Below are 22313 nucleotides of genomic sequence, written 5' to 3'. Positions count from 1 at the left end.
CTCTGTGTTAACAGGCTCACACCACACGTGCTCCTCTATGCTGTGCTGTCCTCAAACTCAAGCCCGTAAATTCACGCTAGGCCCTGTGTTCCCTTTGGGTCTCTCTCTACACATTCTTAAGGGGGCAGGACTCTAGGGAAGGCAGGTGAGACATCAGTACAGGTACACAGGCTTCATTCGGATTGACAACGAGCATGTCAAAGCCAGAAAACAACAGACTTCTGTGACCTCCCTCAGTTTACACTAAGAAGGAAGGTCATTGACAATTGTCTTGGGTGATGTGACCTATGGACAATCATAATAAAAGTCATATGACTGCCCGCTAGAAAAAGTAGGTATGGGAGAAATTGCCCATGGAAAATGATCTTTGACTATTTTCTCCTCCGGATGTTGAAGCTGTCTTCCAAATAACTGAATTTTGTTGTACTCCCACGGTCACTTGGAACCCTGGTTTAAGTTCTTGGGATGACCCATCCTCATGAATACGTTTGTAGCTGTCTTAAGCAAAGTGAAACAAGGGCATCTTTAAGGCCTTCCTAGTCCCTCCCTAATTTTCGTTGTGCCTCTCCTCTCTCCTTTGCTGAGCCTTTGCAGCTCAGGGCACCCTCACAACCTCCCTTCAACAGAAGCACCCTCTCTCTCCTGCAATCGTGGATCTCTTACGTGGCACATCCTACACTGGGATTGCAGAGCTCAGCAAGACTCTGCCCCCAAAGAGCCCATGCTCTTGTCAGGGAAAAGTCATTATGGAACAGGGTTGGGGGTACAGTGCTGGGGGAGCCAGAGTGCTGGGGACGCAAGGAAAGGCGAACGATGGACGCTATGCAGGCATGGAGTGGGATGAGAGATGTTCCCCATAAAGATGCCCTGGAGCTGGGTGCTAATGGGCGGGCAGAAGCTGGCCAGGTGAAAAGAATGGGGCAGAAACCGGGGGACAGAGGAGAAAAGGGAGGAGGGACATGTGGGTTGGGTGGGGCTGCCTCCCGGGCAAGTCAGAGCACAGGGTCCCCCCTGAACACTTCCTGGGTTACTAGGGTGACAGTAGGTGAATGACAGAATAGCAGGATCTTGGAGGGGAGGAGGAAGACTTTAGGACATTTACAAAGAGTTATCTTCATGTTGATAAGAAACTGGATAAAAATAAATGTCTGCTGTATTATAAGGTGTTTTTGTTTTGTTTTGTTTCTATAAAGCAGGTAAAATATCCTCTGCCTAGTCTTCCCTGGATGGAGGGTGTTGCAGATTGAACTGTCTCTCCTCCAAATATGTGGATGTCCCAACTCCCAATAACTCAGAATGTGAGCTTTTTGGAAATTGGCTGGTTTGCAGGTATAATTAGTTATGTTAGAATGAAATCATCATGGAGTAGGGTGGGTTCCTAATCCAGTATTACCAATGTCCTTATAAAAAGGGAAATTTGGGCCAGGCACAGTGGCTCATGCCTGTAATCTCAGCACCTTGGGAGGCTGAGGAGGGTGGATCACCTGAGGGCAGGAGTTCGAGACCAGCTTGGTCAACATGGTGAAACTCCATCTCTATTAAAAATACAAAAAAAAATTAGCTGGGCGTGGTGACACACACCTGTAGTCCCAGCTACTCAGGAGTCTGAAGCATAAGACTCGATTGAACTCAGGAGGCGGAGGTTGCAGTGAGCTAAGATCGTACCACTGCACTCCAGCCTGGGTGACAGAGTGAGACTCCATCTCAAAAAAAAAAAAGAAAAAGAAATGGAATGGGAGGATTTGAACAGATTTTTTGTGGAAAAAAAAATCTGAAAAGACATACATACAGCACAGTGTTAGAGGTCAAAACAATATAATGTATAGGGATATCCATGTTTTAGCTAAGGACAACTCAGAAGAATGGATTTAAAAGATCAAGTTCAACTGAAGAAGGACAGTCCTGGTGATGTTTCCACCTGAGAAACTCAGTATCTCCCTCAGACGGAGGCAAAAGGGACTCCGAGGCCAGGCCTCACAGATGGGCCCCTTCTCACGAGGCAAGGATCACAGGCTATGGGATGTGACCACACTGGATACCCAGCACTCTGGAATTCTCCATCCAGAGTAGTAGAATTCCCACTCCACTGACAGGGCCTGCATAGGCCTCTTCCCTGCGTCCACCCACTCCCCTGTGGGGAACCAAGGCATTGGTGTACACTGAGGGTCCAAGCAGGTCCACCTTCTGGCAAGCAGGTCCCCTGATGTGCAAGTTGCAGCTGGAGACAGGAAGAGAATGAGACTGGCTGGGGCCATTTCTCCCTGGGCCGCCACATCCAACAAAACTCCAGGGAGGCTGAAAATTTGAACCTGGTTTCCCAGGTCCCTATGAAGATGTCTTTGTCAGAACAGGAGACAATATGAAAAAGAATACTCATACATGTACTACATATTATAGGCACACATACTACACACATACTATACACACATTCCTCTCTTTCTATGTGTGTGTGTATATATATATATTTATAGATCTATCTATCTAAATGCAATCTGTTAATTTGATTAATGACTTAAAATTTTTTAGACATATGTCATGGAAGACTCCATTTGTACTTAGGCTCCCGGCTCTGCAAATATTAGGGGCGGGTCCGGAGGGCTTATGCCTTTAGCTTCATGTGGCCAGTGCACAACAACTGAAATAGGGGTCAGTTCTCAGAGTAACTTGTTTCCTGGAAACTGTTCCTCACCACACTCTATGCCCCTGGTCAGGCATCCTCACCAGGGAGAGAAGGGTGATTCGAGGTTGAAACAGGGAAAGGGGACAGGAGACAAAGGAAATAAGGGGCAAACATTTCCAACCCTAAACTTTTTTTTTTTTTTTTTTGCTCTGTCACCCAGGCTGGAGTGCAGTGGTGCGATCACAGCTCACTGCAGCTCCAACCTCCTGGGCTCAAGAAATCCTCTCACCTCAGCCTCCCAAGTAGCTGGGACCACAGGCACACACCACCATGCCCAGCTAATTTTTTTATTTTTTGTTGAGGCAAGGTCTTGCCCTGTTTTTGTAGAGGCAAGGTCTGTTGCCCTGGCTGGTCTCCAACTCCTGAGCTCAAGCAATCCTCTTACCTTAGCCTCCCAAAGTGCTGGGAGTATAGGCATGAGCCACTGTGCCTGGTCCTAAACTTTCACATGCCTGAAACACATACAAAGGAAAAGCTGGAGAAAGGCAGGAAGAGGTGAGTCCAAAAGCATGAACTCAGTGCCCTAAGGCGAAATGGAAGAAAAAATCAACAAATACCATGAAAACTCTCTCTGTGGAAGAAAACTACCTTCATTGCAATCAGGGTTAAAGAGAAGTCCTTCTAGGTCACCCAACTTTGACCTTGAGGCATAAGTCTTCTTAATCTCATCTCTCTCACCCAGAGTGCCAAGAGCCAGATTTTAGGGTAAATATCCAGGTAGCAGGCTCTGAAGTAAACTGTCTCAGTAGCCTGTTTCTTCCATCTCCTTCAGTGGGTTTTCCAGACCTTGGTTCTGTGCATCAGTCTCTCTAAACTCATCTGGCAACAGCAGCCAGGCACAAACCCTGCAGTCTTTAAAGTGGCACAAATTCACAGACCGAGAGATGTTCCCACGCTGCATATGTTCCTAAAACAACCCCATCCAAGCCATCCATCCACCCGCCTCCCTCTGAGCTACAAAGTAGTTTCATGAGCTCCATTTCAGTTCTGAGATAACCAACACCTTATATCACTACTCAGAGTCATTGGCTGGAGAACAGACATCTTTTCTTTCCCATTAAACATTGCTCAGTAATCCCAAATGGGGGGCACTGCAGAGCTGAAGCTTAGAGGTGAATGGTAAATTCTAATAAGAAAGTGTAGAAACATTCAGGATCATTAATGCTGCATTAGCTCCACTTCTTGCCACACTGGCACTATGTTTTGTCTTTCTGGACTGACCACTGATAATTTTCTAGCACTTTGAAAAATACAGTGCTGTTCCTTGTAGCTAAATGGAAACCTGCAGAGAGCAACCAAATGGAGGTCCTTGAACTTGGTAATGAATAGATGGGATTCTAGGTAAGAAAGAAAGAGGAGAGAAAAACACCGAGTCTCCATATTCAGAAAATTTTTTTCAATGCCAAAGTTGCATTCAATTTAAAATAAAAGCACCAAAGAAACACAAAATTCCCTTTTATACATAAGCCAGTGGTATGGTTTGGATGTGGGACCCCAACCAAATCTCATGTCAAACTATAATACCCATTGTTGGAGGAGGGGCCTGGTGGGAGGTGACTGGATCACAGAGTGGACTTGCCCCTTGCTGTTGTCATGATAGTGAACATGTTCTCATGAAATGTGGTTGTTTAAGTGTGATGCACCTTCCCCTTCACTCCTTCACTCTCTCTCTCTCCTGCTCCATCATGTGAAGACATGCCTACTTCCCCTTTTGCCCTCTGCCGTGACTGAAGGTTTCCTGAGGCCTCCCCAGCCATCCTACCTATACAGCCTGCAGAACTGTGAGCCAATTAAATCTCTTTTCTTTATAATTACCCAGTCTCAGGTAGTTCTTTATAGTAATGTGAGAATGAACTAATACAGTAAATTGGTACTGAGAGTGGGGACATTGCTATAAAGATACCTGAAAATGTGGACGTGACCTTGGAACTGTGTAACAGGCAGAGGCTGGAACAGTTTGGAGGGCTCAAAGGAAGACAGGAAGATGAGGGAGAGCTGGGCACTTCCTAGAGACTTTTTAAATTGTTGTGACCAAAATGCTTATAGTGATATGGACAATGAAGTCCAGGCTGAAGTGGTCTTAGATGGAGGAACTTTGTGGGAACTGGAGTAAAGGTCACTTGCTATACCTGAGCAAAGAGACTGGTGACATTGGGCCCCTGCTCTAGTGACCTGTGGAACTGTGAACTTGAGAGTGATAAATTAGGGTATCTGGCAGAAGAAATTTCTAAGCAGCAAGGCATTAAAGATGTGGCCTGGCTGCTTCCAACAGCATATGGTCATATGTGTGAGCAAAACAATGATCTGAAACTAGAACTTATATTTAAAAGGGAAGCAGAGCATAAAAGTTTAGAAATTTTGCAGCCTGACCACGCAGTAGAAAAGAGAAACCCATTTTCTAGGGAAAAAATTCAAGCCAGCTGCAGACATATGCATAAGTAAAGAGGGGCTGAATGTTAATAGCCAAGACAATACGGAAAATGCCTCAGAGGCATTTCAGAGACCTTTGTGGAAGCCCCTTCCATCATAGGCCTGGACGTCTAGGAGGGAAGAATGGTTTTGCAGGCCAGACTCAGGGCCCTGTTGCCCTGCACAACATTGGGACACTGCTCCCTGCATCCCAGTCACTCCAGCTCCAGGTATGGCTAAAAGGGCCCCAGATACATCTCAGGACACTACTCCAGAGGGTGCAAGCCATAAGCCTTGGTGGCTTCCCTGTGGTAGTAAGCTTGTGGGTGTTCAGAAGGCAAAAGTTGAAGCTTGGGAGCCTCAACCTAGATTCCAGAGGATGCATGGAAATGCCTGGATGTCCAGGCAGAAGTCTGCTGTAGGGGTGGAGCCCTAATGGAGACCCTCAACTAGGGCAGCACAGAGGACAGTGTGGGGTTTGAGCCCCCACACAGAGTTCCCACTAGGGCACTGCCTAGTTGACCTGTGAGAAGAAGGCCACTGTCCTTCCAATCCCAGAATGGTAGATCCACTGAAAACTTGTACCATGTGCCTGGAAAGCCATAGGCACTCAACATGAGCCTGGAAAAGCAACCATGAGGCTGTACCCTGCAGAGCCAAAGGGGTGGAGATGTCCAAGGCCTTGGGAGTCCACCCCTTTGCATCAGTGTAGCCTGGATGTGAGGCATGGAGTTAGAGATTATTTTGGAGCTTTAAGATTTAATGACTGCCCTGCTGGGTTTTGGATCTGTCCCTTTGTTTTGGCTGATTTCTCCCTTTTGGAATGGGAATATTTAACTAATGACTGTACCACCACTGTATCTTAGAAGTAACTGACGGGGTTTGAATTTACAGGCTCATAGGTGGAAGTGACTTGCCTTGTCTCAGATGAGATTTTGTACTATGGACTTTCAAGTTAAAGTTGGAATGAGGTAAGACTTTGGGGACTGTTGGGAAGGCATGATTGTATTTTGAAATGTGAGAAGGACATGAGATTTGGGAGGGGTCAGGGATGGAATGATATGGTTTGGATTTGTATTCCCACCCAAACCTCATGTCAAACTGTAATCCCCAATGTTGGAGGAGGGGCCTGGTAGGAGGTGACTGGCTTATGATGGTGGACTTCCCCCTTGCTGTTATCATGATAGTGAATATGTTCTCATGAGATCTACTTGTTTAAAAGTGTGTAGCATCTCCCCCTTCACTCTCTTTTTCCTTCTCCAGGCATATAAGATGTGCCTCCTTCCTCTTCACCTTCTGCCATGATTTTAAGTTTTCTGAGGGTTCCTCAGCCATGATTCCTGTATAGCCTGTGGAACTGTAAGCCAATTAAACCTCTTTTCCTTATAAATCACCCAGTCTCAGGTAGTTCTTATAGCAGGTAGTTCTTTATAGCAATGTGAGAATGGACTAATACAGTAGAATTTCCTTTAGGGAAGGGTTTATTAAAATCTGATTCTTTCTAATTTAATTGGAACTACACTTTCTTTCAGAACAAGGGAGACCCTTTAGAAAAGGGTTAAAATTAGGAGTCCATAGATTCAGGCAGTTTATAAACTTCCTGAAATTTTACATAATGTATCATAATTATGTGTATCATAGGAATTTAGAGAAAGAATCCTTAAGCTTGATTGGATATACATGGCAATTGTAATCCCCAAAGTAAGAACTGCTATTGTGGACACTTAAAACAAGATGTGATAAACATGTGAAAATTGCTCACTGCTATTCGTCATCAGGGAAATGCAAATCAAAACCACAAAGAACTACCACTTACAACCACTAGGATGGCTATAATAAGAAATGCAGATAATAACAAGTGTTGGTGAAGACGTGGAGAAACAGAACCCTCCTACAATGCTGATAGGAATGAAAAATGGCACATCACTTTGGAAAACAGTCTCACATTTCCTCAAAAGGGCAAATATGGAGTTACCAAATGATCCAGCAATTCCACTCCTAAGTTTAGACCCAAGAGAAATGAAAATGCAGTTATACAAAAACTTGTATATGAAAGTACAGAGCAGCACTATTCATAATAGTCCAACAGTGGATACAACCCAAATGCTCATTAATCGATGAATGATGAACAAAATGTGGCATAGACACATAATGGAATATTATTTGACAACAAAAAGAAATGAAGTGCTGATATACAGATGAATCTTAAAAACACTACGCTAATTAAAAGCAGTCAGATACAACAGGCCACATACTGTATGATTTCATTTATACGAAATGTTCGGAATAGCCAAATTCATATGGAAAAAAGTAGATGAGTGGTTGCCTAGGGTTTGTGGGGGAGGAGCTGGGGGGAAATGGAGGATAACTGCTAATGGGTAGGAGTTTCTTTTGGGGTAATGAAAATGTTCCAAAATTTATGGTGGTGGTTTCACAATTTTGTGAATATTCTAAAAATCATTAAATTGCACATTTCAAATGGGTGAATTGTAAGCTATGTGAGTTATATTTCGATAAAGCTGTTATTAAAAGAAAAGAGTATATGAGCCTATTCTCCATCTAAGTGGCCCATTCCTCTACCCCAGGTCAGGGGATATTGGGAAGGCTTTGGGAAGGGACCAACAGGGGTGCATGGAAAACATGAGTTTGATCTGAAAGAAAAATGCTATTGCCTTCAGCCATCTCATTCTCACCCTCGGATACAGATCCCTCAACCAGGGAAGGCACAACTGTCTTTAAATGCACTGAAGAGGAGGTTCCCATGGAGACTGGGGAAGTTAGCATAAGACTATCTTCCATGATGATGAGGAAAGATTATGGAATACACTGTAGCACAGGCACTCGCAGACAGACCCCTGGCCAGGTTACTGTGGGACAGGTGCCCAAGTCCATAGAAGAGAGAACTGTAATAAAGCAAGAGGGAAATAGAGTTTCTTTTCCAATTAGGAAGACCCAAGGCAACACTGCTTTGAGGCTTCACGTGGGCAAGGAAGACACACTGGGCAGTGATACATGGATTTCTGCTAGCTGCTAAAGTGGCCCCATCCACTCAGGTCTCTGATAGTGGTCCTCTGGCCACAACTGTGCAAAAATAAAATAATACATACTGTGGTAGGAAATTAATGACCTCCTAAAATGTCTATGTCCTAATCTCGAGAATCTGAATATGCTATGTGGCATGGCAGGGAAAACTGAGGTTGCAGAAGGCATTAAAGGGGCTAACCAGCAGACCTTGAGATGGGATTATCCTGGATTATCTGGAGGAGTCCACTGTAATCATACGGGTCCTTAAAATGAAAAGCAAAGTAGGAGAGTTCGCAATACAGTAATGCAATGTGAGTAAGACTCAACTGGTCATTGCAGGGGAAAAGGAGGCCATGAGCCAGGAAATGCAGGTAGCCATGGGAAGTTGGAAAAGGCAAAGAAATGGATTCTCTCCTAGAGTTTCCAGAAAGCAATGCAGTCCTGCTGACACCTTGACCTTCACTTTGGGCTACTGACCTCTAGAACTACAAGATAATACATCTGTGTTGTTTTAAGCCACTAAGTTTGTGGTCATTTGTTACAGCAGCAAAAGGAGACTCATACACATCCTTGAACTCATTCTTTTGTCATTCAGTCCACAGTGATGTGAGCTGCAGAGTATCTTGGGAGGATTTTCTATTAGGGATCTGTAGGTTCTATGATGTTTCAGCTCCAAAGTCCTTTAATATATCACCTGTGATTCTCTGGCTGTGATAGACACTGTTTCCCATTTTATAGCCTATAATAAACGTGAGGATTGGGACTGGACTATGGTCTCGTCCCTTCTGTTAGAATATCAGGCAGTTGGCCCTAATACTGGAGAATTAATGGACTCAGTAGGAGTGAAATGGAGACATAGAGAGGAGCACTTGTCTCAAGCACACGGCTATTACGTGGAGAAGCCACTGGGATTTGAACCTAGTTCAGTAGACCCCAGAGCCTGTGTGCTTAACTAATGACCCTACAAAGACTATTCCAGCCCAGTGAGCTGAGTTCCTGTTTGAGAGGAGTCTCCGCAGCCTGAGTCGCGGTTTTCTCCCCCGTAGGCCATGGGTCCCCCCGGAGAGGTGGACATGCTGCAAGGAGGAGAATGTGCGCCCCGTTTCCAGGACAACACATGGCCCCACTCTGGTCCAGGTGCTGCTGGAGCAGGACCTGCACTGTCGCTGCTCTCTGACACCAGCTCCACTGTCTCCTCCAAAGGCTCCCACCCTGGTGGGCTCTGCACCCACAGATTTGATGCAACTCACAGGAGTCAAGCATCAGAGAGTAGTGAGTGGGGGTTGCGTATGGGGAGATTAAAGACACTTGCAATTTTCTTTCTCGTGTAAGATGAAGACTGGCGTGAAAGCAAATTTCTATTTTCAAAAGTTAGGTTTGGTGACAGAGTGTAGAGCAGATGGATGAGGAGAGAAGGAAGCAACAGAAAATGGGCCTCAGCCGGGTGCGGCGGCTCACACCTATAATCCCAGCACTTTGAGAGGCTGAGGTTGGAGGATCACTTGAGCACAGGAGTTTGAGACCAGCATGGGCAACATGGCGAAACCCTGTCTCCACACAAAAAAATAAATGAAATGGTTTTCCGGGGACACCTGTGGTCCCAGCTACTCAGGAGGCGGAGGCAGCAGGAGGATCACTTGGGTCCAGGAGGTGGAGGTTGCAGTGAGCCGTGATTGCCTCACTACACAGAGTGAGACTCTGTCTCAAAAGAAAGGCCCCCTCACAAAGCAGTGGGGCTGGAAAAGGAAGACAGGAAATAGAGGTGGGTGAGATGGGAGCTGGTGATCAATGGGATTTGGTGACCAACTGGCTATGGAGAATCAGGGACAGGGAAGAGCTAAGACAACTACGGGGCTTCCAGCTCAAGGGTAGCTGGGCAGAAGGTCAGGACTTTAACCTAGAGAGAGGCAGAGGGAGAGAGAGGATGCTGAGAAGAAAACAAACATGCCGAATTAGGGCAGACACGCTCAGGGTGCCAACCAAAGTACATGTCTGGGCTTCCGGACAGATCCGGGTCCCTCTTCTCTTCCCCCTTTCCATCCATTAAAATCCCTTGTCTCTTCTACTGTCTAATCCACCCATCCTCGTGGGCCCCCATGGCACTCACACCCCTATCCAGTTAAAGTCCCCTCCTCTCTGCTCCTGACGCAGTTTTTTCCACATCACTAGTGTAGCAGCCTTGTTCCCTTCAAAGGTGTGTTTTGAGCCCACCATTCAGCTGAAACGCCCCTGGACTCAGTAAAGGAACAGAACTGAGTGTGTTCAGGAAGGTGACCCAGGGGAGCAGGGGATCTGTGCAGAGTCAGGGAATGGGGAAGAGAAACAGGTCAGAGGGCTTCAGAAAACCTGTGATGCAACTCATGATGGATGTACAGACAGGAAGGAGAGAGGAGAGGAGACAGACTAACAGAAGGTATGAGGCCACGGAGGCTACGAGGAAACGCACACATGCACACACATGCGCACGCACACACACATGTGCACACACATGCACATGTATGCACACACGTGCACACACATGTGCACAAACATGCATACACACACAGAGACAGGTGTGATCCCTCAAGCTCCCAGCAGGCTTCCAGCATCAGGAGCTAAAACTGCTACCACTGATCAACGAAAAACTTAAACTCCCCGCTGGGAGGGAGCATTTCGAGTACCATTCCTGGATATCGCCCCCTCCAATTCTTCTGTCCACTGATACGCTAGCATAGAGCAGATGTGATCATCTGAAGCTTCAACAAAGAATCCCTCGAGGATGACTGTGTAAAGGATTTTTTTTTTTTTTTTTTTTTTTTTGCTGAATCAGGAACACCAGAATCAAGAGGAAGGTAGCCATGCAAAACTCAACACCGTTTGTCAACGTGGCTACTATCTCGGCTCTGTCTTGGATAACACATCAATTTGGTAAAAACATACACAGAAAAGAAAAAACTTTCTTCCAACTGTCAGAGCAAAAATCCTTTACTCTTCTGTCCAGCAACCTGAACAAAAACAAGGGAATTTGTGGCTTGGTTTCCTTGACAACCTTATCTTCACTCCAGGCACCATCCCCTGTCTCTAAGCAACAGCGCATACTTTGGAACTACCAGGAGGCAAAACCCAGTGCTTATCCTGAGTCTTTTAGGACTAAACAAATCAGGGCAGAGCAACTGGTCCCTCGCAAGGTAGAGCCCAAGGAGCCCATGGGAAGGTATGTGGCCCCAAAAATCTTCATCAAACCCCACGCACACCCTGGCACTCCTCTGATTTCCTTATTGCCTGAAATTCCACCTCTCCACACTCGACCCATTGGCTTATTCCCCTGTCCGCTCCATGGGGACACTGACTCAGTCCATCAGGTGACTTCTCCCACATCCCCACTCCCAGCAGGAAAGCCCTACGTAGCTCTAGTGTGAAGACTCAAGACCAGGGCACAGAGAAGGAAATCTAGAATGTCACTGGGACTTAGTGATTTTTGTAAAAAAAAAAAAACAAAAAACAAAAATGAAGAACCTGGAGAAAAGTGTTTGATTAAAAGAGAATGAGGGAAAATGCCTGTATTGCTATGTTGACATTTAAGAAGACTGTTTGCACCTGCAAACAGGATTCAGAGTTTTTTTTTTTTTTTTCTCCCATTAGCATGCCCCAACCTCTTCCCTAACATCTCTGAGACAGAAAGAATGTCTGAGAATATGGAGAAAAGAAATAAACGAACCAACTATCTGGGAATGACAGCTCTGAACTTTAATCAGAGGGAGAGAAGAGAGCTGATAAGTGCGAGGCTCTGCAGCTGAAAGGAAATGGAATTTGGAAGTAGAAGGAGCTGACAAATAGTGCTTATAACTGCTGCATCCAATAATCAGGATAACTGCAATTTATCTGGTACCTTTATTTCTCAAGCAGGCTCGTGTCCATGACCTTATTTTATCCTCATATCACCTGTGAAGCATAGGGTGGAGCTGGAATTATTTATCTCTTGGTGAAGCCAGTGATATCACAACATGGAGAAGTCGTTCTTACAATCACCTAGTTGGTGATTTTCAAAATAAGATAGGAACTATAGATTCTGACTCCCAATGCTTACTTACCATTGATTATGGAAAATGTGGATGGTCTAAACTGCTACAGTAAAAATGTGATTTCCAAAACTTTATTTCACCCATGAGCTTTGAGATCATTTCTAATTAAATGTTTTCAGTAGCCCATCCACAAAACAGATCAGTTTCAGATTCTTCTCCTTGTTCATTCTCTCTTAAAGAGAATTATTAAGAAGAAGCACCTGAATTCATTTTTGAGCCCTCATTTAATTTCCATTTATAATCTCTGTGTTGTCAAAGCTGCGGAAGCAAGTCTCCAGGGCTGACAGTAGAGCTTAAGCCACGCAGATGGGCTGCAAAGATTAATTCTCAGACTTAAAGATGCCGCTAGAACTGTGAAAAATAAGTAGTAATAGTAGTAGTAGGAAGAAAAGGAGGAGAAGGAGGTTGGAGAATAGGGGAAGTTACCATGCTCTAGTAAACTGCAAGATGTTGGCGTATGACAAACATTGGTACAAGATTCAAGACAAAATGAAATGGGATCAAGCGTATAATCCCTGCGGCTACTAACTACTGCATGAGTAGTAGACAAAGCAGCAATTAGGATGAGACCTGAATGAGGACCTAGTGCTGCCCCTCAGGGCAGGTAACACCCAAAACAGCAATAGGCTTGTCTATTCTCCAAAGAGCTGAACCACTGAAGAAATGGTGGTCTGACATGGCCTGGAAATCTAGGTGTTATTGGGAGCTTGGATTCATCACAAGCCCCCCTACAGGCTTCACACACATTGATTTTGCAGACTTCTACCCCCTTGAATATTCTGTGGAGAACAACCTATTTTTTTCTCTCCTCTCCCAAACCCCCATGCTGAGCTCATCGCCTCTGAATTTATCTCCACATCAAGGAGAAGATGACAGCCAAAAGCAATACAATTTGTTTAATTCAAGTCATGACACATCTATGCCAAATGGAGAACTCAGCTGGCAATTACCACCCTGAAAAGTGGGACAAACAACAGAGCAAGGAATAGACCTAGAAGTACATTTAGGTGTCATTTCGCCCACTGTATTTAATCAGAGAAAGAAAAAAGAAAATGGAATTCTGATTTCAGAATCCAACCCTTGGTTAATGGTTTTTTGCAGAAAACTAGTAACATTTTAATTATTTTCAACTCCATACCATAACAGCTATCAAGGGAATGGAGACAAAACAAACAGGGACTTATTAAATCCATAATTAATATGCACTAAAATTCACATATATGAATATGAATAAGCTGGGACCATTATAAGGTAGGCAACGCAAACGTGAACAATTAATTAAACCTGTTATTGGCTGGGGCTTTGGGGAAAATGGGGCCACCTCAACAGAGGAGGGAGACTCATCAGCACATGAGATGGTTCCTTGGTGGTCCATCCTGCTTGCAATGGAGCCAGGTATTGTAAGAAACCAAACTCTTAGAAAAACTACAATTTTCTTTACAGTGAAGCAAAAATAAATCAAGCCCTTGTCAATCAAGACCTTAATCGAGACCACTGTCAAGCTATAACTAGATTACTTTATTCCCTCTCACCTGGTCTCCAGTCTCCATTATCATCAAACAAAAACACTTTTCAGGCAGTGTATCTGGATTAGAAATAGTCTGTGGCCAGGAAACAAAATGAAGAAAACTGGCAACAGAGGAATGAAATCACTTGTGGTGATTCATTAATAACCCTCCTCTTTTGAAATGGACGAAAGTGCAGTACAACAATAGGTTATAACATGGAAGAAGAATTCAGATATTCAGATATTCAGACCTTGAGAATGCACTCCATCCTTATCACAAAGCAGCAAATGAAATGCTGTGTTTCCTGGCAGACAAGGAATAAAAAACTGTCTACACAATCAACGTCTGTCATTCCCACAGAAAGGCAAAGCTTTTCCAGGCAGTGTATTCTAAAAGTTTTATCTAGGGGCATTGGGGGATGAACAGGACAATGACTCTAGCAGAAAGTTGACAATAAAGGCTCCGGTGATTTTCATCTGACGGTTAACATCCTTTCTTTCAAATCTGAGTTAAGTCACAGGAGGCTGTTCTGTGAGAGGGGCTAAGCTGACACAGACCAATGATGCCGGCTTGGGCTGGGATGAGAAGAGGGTGTCTACTGGCAGATAATACATAAGACCACAGGAAAGGATGATGAGCTAGTACTTTAGCCCTTGTGCAGCTCCTTCCATCCCTTGACATCAGACATCACGATGCTCTCAAGCCTGCTACACAAGTCCCAGCACAACTCGCAACCCACTTCAGTACCCCACTCAGGAAATAAGAAAAAACTCAGAACCAACAGGAGCAAGAGAATGGTATCACAGGATGACTCTGCAGCATCCTTTATTTATCAGAAACAATGCAAAAAGGCTGACATTCAAATTATTTTATTCACAATATATTTAGGACATACCCCATCTCAGCTGACTGAGAACAGCTCTCTTACACTCTAACTCCTCCCAAGGCAAGCCTGGACAGACACTACACAATCAACAATTTGTGAAGTTACTTTTTTTGCTAAGGGTCTAGTGCGGTGTTACCCAGAACTTCCTGTGATCATGGAAGCGTTCTACGTCTTGTGTCGTCGAACACAGTAGCCACTAGATACAAGTATTTGACATGTGGCTAAGTCACGCTAAGGAGCTAAAGTCTGCATTATATTCCAGTTTAACTCATTTAAATTTAGAGAACTGCAGGTGGCCAGGGACTATGGAATTGGACAGAGCAAGTCTAAAAGATCTTAATAGGCTGGGCACGGTGGCTCATGCCTATAATCCCAGCTCTTTGGGAAGCTGAGGCGGGTGGATCACCTGAAGTCATGAGTTTGAGACCAGCCTGGCAAACATGGTGAAACCCTATCTCTACTAAAAATATGAAAATTAGCTGGGCATGGTGACACAGGCCTGTAATTCCAGCTATTGAGGAGGCTGAGGCAGGAGAATCGCTTGAACCTGGGAGGCAGAGGTTACAGTGAGCTGAGATTGTGCCACTGCACTCCAGCCTGGGCCACAGAGTGAGACTCCATCTCCAAAAACAAAACAATAAAATAAAATCAAAGATTGTATTAAACCATGTTCTAGCCAATACCTGGTCAAGGGAGAAAGACAACTGAAAGTTACTGGAAACTTTGATTCCTAATACAAAAATGTATTCAAGTTCTCTTGCTTTAGTTTTCTCTTTAATTTACATAATAGGTAGGAGGATGGCATAATACAATCGACGTGGAAATGAGTCTTGATTTTAACCCTAATCCTGGCGCAGCATTAGACTTTGACTCTGGCTGTAGCTTCCTTGATCTGAAGGTCAGAAAGTAGGGCTCAGGCATCTGCGTGTCTGTTGCCTGTGCAGTAGATGACAGAACATCTAAAAGTTTCCCTGCCGCTTTTATTTGGGATCACGGAGGATTCCCAGAGTTGCGATTTTGCCCTCTGGGCACTGGTGCCAACTCTCATGCTCAAATCCAACAGCGTCATTCAGAAGTGTGCCACCGGCTTCTGCTTCAGTGCACACCAGGAACATGGTATGTTGAGCAAAATGTCACCCCATGTAGAAGCCTGTGCTAATTATAATGTCAGGCTTCCCACTGAGATACTGATAATTAAAGGAGAATATTACAATGTTTTCAAACTCCAGCAGTAAATGAGAAGCATCTTCAAATGTAACCTGTTGGAGACGAAAATCAAATCCATCTGAGACGTCCCCATTTAAGACCTCCGCAACCAGAACCAGACAATTCTTGAGGATCAAAGCAAGGTGAAGGCAAAAGCAAGTGGGTGGTACAGCTCGGGGGAAGAGGAGGAGGTGGAGGGGAATTAATGTTTTCCAGGTCCTGCTGTGTTCTAGGAACCATAATACTCTTTATTTTTTTTATTGAGACAGGTCTGGTTCTGTCACCTAGGCTGGAGGGCAGTGGCACAAGCACGTCTCACTGCAGCCTCTACCTACTGGGCTCAAGCTATTCTCCTGCCTCAGCCTCCTGAGTAGCTGGGACTACAGGCGTGTGCCACCACGCCCAGCTAATTTTTGTATTTTTTGTAGAGACGGGTTCTGCCATGTTGCCCAGGCTGGTCTCAAACTCCTGGGTTCCAGTGATCTGTCTGCCTCTGCCTCCCAATGATACTCTGAATAGCAGATAACACAGTGGGTGGCCCTGCTTGTTGCTACTGCTGTCATCTCAATAATGAACTGCCAAGTAGCTATTATCTGCATTTTACAGCTGGGAAAGCTAAGACTCCCATGATCTCACCTAAGGTTACAAACCTACCTAGTAAAGCATTTGGTGGCTCCAGGATCCAAGTCTTGGCCTTTCTGCTCTAAAGGTTGTGCTTGTCCTATCCCTGTGGGCGACCATCTGCCTGGGTCCTGAAGCATCGGTGGTGGTGATGGGTGTGCGGGGGCCTCACAGGCATTCATTTTACATGTCTCCTAGAGTGCCCACAGTGGTGGGCCCTGAGGACAGAGGAGGCTTCCTGCCCAGGTTTCCCTGCCCAAGTCTCCTTGCTGAACTGAGCCCAATGCATCTGGAGTGAGAATCACGCCAACATGGTGCTGCAGACATTAACATTTAATGTGGCAAGCTTAAAAACAGCAAGAAGCATTTCCTGAACTTCTCTGTAACTGTCTCTGAAAAACAGTGTGATCCACGGGAAGACAAGAAACACAGGCCTCACCAGAGCCAGACGCAACACACAGAGACGGCGTGGGATTCAAGCTGTGCCCATTACTGCTTGTGTGGCCTCAGCTTTGTTTATTTGTTTATTTTTTATTTTTGAGACAGGGTCTCGCTCTGTTACCCAGGCTGGAGCGCAGCAGCACAATCTCAGCTTTCTGCAGCCTCCACATCCCAGGCTCAAGCGATTCTCCTGCCTCAGCCTCCCGAGTAGCTGTGCCAGCAATCACACACCACCATAACCATACCCGGCTAATTTTTGTATTTTTTTTGTGGAGACGGGGTTTCCCCACATTGCCCAGGCTGGTCTTCAAATCCCAGGTTCAAGCAATCCACCCGCTTCAGCCTCCCAAAGTGCTGAAATTACAGGTGTGAGCCACCACGCCCAGCCTTGGGCTTGATCTTCAAACTTTCTAGGTCTCAGTTTCTAAAATGTAAAACAGGGATGCAAGTATCTAAATCATGTATGTGATGCACTTTATACAGTGTCTGGAACTTTGAAAGGCCCCCGTAAGTGGCAGCCTTTAGTATTATCGGTCTATTTTATTACGGTCAATGACGCGTGCCTTTTGTGTGGCGTTCTGCTTCCTCATTAACTGAGCCTGGGTCGCTGGCGACTGAGAAGACCCTTCAGTTTCCAGAAGCAGATCAATGTGAAGTAGAAGCTGTTGCATCGTGGTTTCTCCTGGAAAGGTCTGTATCTAATAGTAGAATTTTCTGCTCAGTCTTTACCCCAGGAAAATGAAAAATCAATATGTTCTTTCTCATGGCCAGTAGCTCCTTCTTGCAAGTCGGGGCCCTGGTCTCACTGTGCTGCCCCTCCAAGCCACCCCGGCAGCACGGGGAGACTGTACTAGGGCAAGCTGAAGGTCCAGGCTCACATCACCAATGTCAGCAGCAGCAGCCTCCCCGGCCACCTGCAGCTGTCCGCTGACTTTTCAGCACCCCAGTAGGTCCTCCATATTCCACACAAAATCAAAATCCAACAGCAACTGACACTTTGTTGGAAAGCAGGGCTCAAAAAATAACTTTATTTTTTTCCTATCTGTCTACTGACTTGGAAGAAAATTCACTAGATTAAAAAAAATGTATTATAAAAATGTATATTGCTCAAAAAAAAAAGCAGGGCTCATAGACACCCCCAAGCAAGTGCCATGGTAGGTGGGGCAGAGGTTACTCCTTTGTCTCAAAGGACTCTGCTGGAGTATGGAATGAATGGGAAGGAGCTTAACGGAAAGAACTAGCTTCAAAGAGTTCAAAGGTTTCCATATGACCCAGCAATTCTACTCCAAGGTATGTACCCAGGAGAACATAGGTCCATACAAAGACATAAACACACATAGCAGCATTACTCACAACACCCGAAAAAGTAAAAACAACTCAAATATCCATCAATTGATGAAAGGGTAAACAAAACATGGTGTATCCATAGAATAGAAGATTATCTGGCCATAAAAAGAAAGACTTGCTGATACATGCTACAACATCAATGAAACTTGGAAGCATCATGCCAAGTGAAAGAAACCAGACACGAAAACATATATATTACATGATACCATTTAAATGAAAGTCAGTCCTGGTGAGTGAAATTATAGAGACAAAGTGGATTAGTGCAGGGGCTGGAGCAAGGGAGGAATGGGGAGTGACTGCTAATGAGCATTCCGGTTTTTTTTTTTCTCAGAGGCACTGTTCAAAGAGCGTGGGGTTTCTTTACAGGGTGATGAGAGTGTTTTGGAATAGTGGTAGGTTGGGTATGGTGGCTTACACCTATAATCTCGGCACTGTGGGAGGCTGAAGCAGGAGGTTCTCTTGAGGCCAGGAGTTCAAAGCCACCCTGGCCAGCACAGCAACACCCTGTCTCTATTGAAAGCACAAAATTAAAATTAAAAATTAAAAAGATAGTGATGGTGGTGGCACAAACTTTTGGGTATACTAAAACCATTGAATTGTGAAATTTATTTTTCTTTTTTTTTTTTTGAGACAAAGTCTTGCTCTGTCATCTTGGCTAGAGTGCAGTGGCGCAACCACAGCTCACTGAAGCCTCGACCTCCAGGGTTCAAGCAATCCTCCCAAGTAGCTGGGACCACAAGCATGCACCACCACACCTGGCTAGTTTTTAAATTTTTTGTAGAGATGGGGGTCTTGTCATGTTGCCCAGGATGGTCTCCAACTTCTGGGCTCAAGCGATCTGCCCACCTCAGTCTCCCAAAGTGCTGGGATTACAGGCGTGAGCCACTGTGCCTGGCCTTGAATTGTGAACTTTAAAAGGGTGAATTTTATGGTATGCGAATTCTATCTCATTCTTTTTAAAGAAGATAACAGGGACTCTTTCCTCAGGGTGGAAGTGTAATTGGCAGACCTCCTAATTACCAGTGAGCTTGGGGATGAGAAAATGCCACACAATAAAGTTGCTTGAGAAAGAGAGAGACTGAGCGACAGATCATGTGTGAGATGGAGTAGGGTCAGTAACCATTTAAATACGACATTGACCTTGAGAAAAAAGAATGTCAGTTATAATCACAAGCCACAAATGTCTGTCACTGTGAATTGGCTCATCACGAAGAACTGAAGGATAACATGGAGTTAAGACAGCAGTGGAGGCAGGCAAGGGAAAGGGACCCATGAGATATGGACAGCAGCACTTCCCCCAATTCCCTGCCATCCCCACTGCACACGTATAAGCTAAGTAAATATTACGTCATCTTTTACTAACACCCTAAAACTCTCATTTGATGAAGGACCAGGGGAATAAGTTGCTGAATGGGCTCATTAAGACTGAGGAATTCTTCAGAGGCTCAAACACAGACAGCCAGTGATGGGAAATGAGGATGACACAGCTGACAGCCCATGGGAGTCCCAGGGTGAGACTAAGACTCCATAAGAGCCAGGCTTAGACTTATAAAGGAATGCTGGCTGCTGAAGACATTTCAGAACTCAAGCTAAGAATCTCTGGTCTGCATTCAGAAGATACCTTTGGTCTCTGTGGTTGGCCAAATGCTGACTCCAAATATATCCAGGTCCTCATTCCTGGAACCTGTGAATGTTACCTTTCATGATAAAGGAGATTTTTCAGATGTGATTACCCTGGATGATCTGGGTGGGCCCTAAATGCAACCACAAGAATCTTTATAAAAAGGCAGAGGGAGATTTGGCACGGAAGAGAAAGCAATGATCACAGAGGTACTGATTGGAGTGATGTGGCCACAAGCTAAGGAATGCCGGCAGCCTGCAGAAGCTGGAAGAGGCAGGAATGGATTATCCCCTAGAGTCCCTAGCAAGAACACGGCCCTGCTAACCCCTTGACTTTATCACAGTGAAACTGATGTCAGACTTCTGGCCTCCAGAACTGCAGGAGAATAAATCTGGATTGTTTTAAGCCACTAAGTTTGTGGTAATTGGTTACATCAGCCATAGGAAACCAAGGCAGTCCTTCATTCTGCTTCTAACCTGTCTAAATACTAAGACAACCCCAGTAAGATGATCTCTGGCATAAAAGAATAACATCTCTCTACTTCTATGCATGTGTTGAGGGTTGGCGTGTTGAGGTGGTTAGGTGATGGTAACTCCTTGATGAACTGAGCCTGATGCATCTGGAGTGAGAACCACGCCAACGTGGTGCTGCAGACATTAACGTTTAATATGGCAAGCTTAAAAAAAGCAAGAATTTCACCTTTCCAAAAGAGCATTTTTATCTGATTGCAAGTCACAAATATTTACTACAGGAAAGCTTAGTTATAAATCTCACAAAAACAGGAAGAAAATAAAAATCATCTGCAATCCTATCACCCAGGAATAACCAACCACTGTGAACATTTTCATGTCTAAATTTGTGTTCTTGTTACCTGAAACAAAAAATCACTTTGGATTCAAATCTCAAGCATTTCTTTGAAAGCCATTATCAGGAGCTGGGAATGAGGACAGGCCACATGACCAAAACCAACTGTCGGGCTGTTCTAGTGACACAAACATTGGTCCCCAGGACTCTATGTCATAGCGACAACCAGCAAAACAAACTTGGTTCTTGACACTATTGACAGGAAAATTAAAAGCATGCAATTCATCTGCCCTCTTCTTCTGTGGAACTTTATAAATAACTTCAAATACGAAAGAGAGCAAGAGTCTGCCAATGTATCATCAGGACCCACATGAGTCAATGTCCTCCCTTGGCCCACCTGGACAATGTAGAAAGAAAATTAGGCAGCTGGGCGCGGTGGCTCACGCCTGTAATCCCAGCAGTTAGGGAGGCCAAGGCGGGCGGATCACCTGAGGTCAGGAGTTCGAGACCAGCCTGGCCAACATGGCAAAAACCCTGTCTCTACTAAAAGTACAAAAATCAGCCAGGCATGGTGTCGGGCGCCTGTAATCCCAGCTACTCAGGAGGCTGAGACAGGAGAAGCTTGAACCCAGGAGGCGGAGGTTGCAGTGGGCCAAGATCGCGTCACTGCACTCCACCCTGGGCGACAAGAGCGAGACTCCGTCTCAAAAAGAAAGAAAATTAGGAACACCTAACTCTCAAACAGCCCCTCCTCTCTTAGAATGGAGGCCAGGTATCCAATGTACCAGTTCTTCTATGTGCTCAACTATGTAATACATATTGAATATATCAAAGCTTCGGTATGTGTTAGAACATTGGGTCCCCCAAAAAGAAAGCAGTATAGAACTTCTTGCAAGAAGCTCTGTCTATTAGGGGCAAATACACATGTTTAAATACAGGTAATTGCAGCCATCAAGAGTCGAATGAATAAAGAAAATATGGTATATACCCACAATGGCGTATTATTCAGCCATATAAATGAATGAGATCCTGTCATTTGCAACAACATGGATGGAACTGGAGGTTATTATGTTAAGTGAACTAAGCTAGGCACAGAAAGACAAACTTCTTATGTTCTCACGTATTTGTGGGAGCTAATAATTAAAACAATTGAACTCATGGAAATAGAGAGTAGAAGGATGGTTAACAGAGGCTGGGAAGGGCAGTCAGGGAGTGGGTGGGGAAGATAGAGATGGTTAATAGTGTACAAAAAAAAAAATAGATGAATCAGACCTAGTAGTTGATAGCACAACAGGGTTACTATAGTCAATAATGTAATAACTGTACATTTTAAAATAACTAAGGGTATAACTGGATTGTTGGTAACACAGAGGATAAATACTTTAGTTGATGGGTTATCATTACATACCTCTATCAAAATATTTCATGCAGGCCAGGCGAGGTGGTGCACACCTGTAATCCTAGCACTTTGGGAGGCTAAGGCAGGAGAATCTATTGAGCCCAGGAGTTCGAGACTAGCCTAGGCAACATGGCAAAACCCTGTCTCTACAAAAAATACAAAAAAAAAAAAAAAAATTAGCTGGGTGTGGTGGCATGCACCTGTAGTCCCAGCTACTCAGGAGGCTGAGGTAGGAGGATCAACTGAGCCCAGAAGGTTGAGGCTGCAGTGAGCCATGATCACACCACTGCACTCCAGCCTGAGTGA

At 44.8% G+C, this 22313-nt stretch overlaps 1 protein-coding gene and 1 long non-coding RNA gene across 7 annotated transcripts in view; one reads left to right on the top strand and one right to left on the bottom strand.

Moving 5' to 3' along the window:
• SLC39A11 (solute carrier family 39 member 11) overlaps positions 1-22313 on the bottom strand; it is a 567426-nt gene that overhangs the window by 171315 nt on the left and 373798 nt on the right. The gene's annotated exons all lie outside the window — the stretch shown is intronic.
• LOC126939925 (uncharacterized) overlaps positions 1-22313 on the top strand; it is a 598378-nt gene that overhangs the window by 304041 nt on the left and 272024 nt on the right. The gene's annotated exons all lie outside the window — the stretch shown is intronic.

Source organism: Macaca thibetana, chromosome 16 (genome assembly GCF_024542745.1).
Source record: "Macaca thibetana thibetana isolate TM-01 chromosome 16, ASM2454274v1, whole genome shotgun sequence".
In the NCBI taxonomy this organism is placed as follows: Eukaryota; Metazoa; Chordata; class Mammalia; order Primates; family Cercopithecidae; genus Macaca; species Macaca thibetana.
This window is presented reverse-complemented; position numbering and strand designations above follow the sequence as displayed.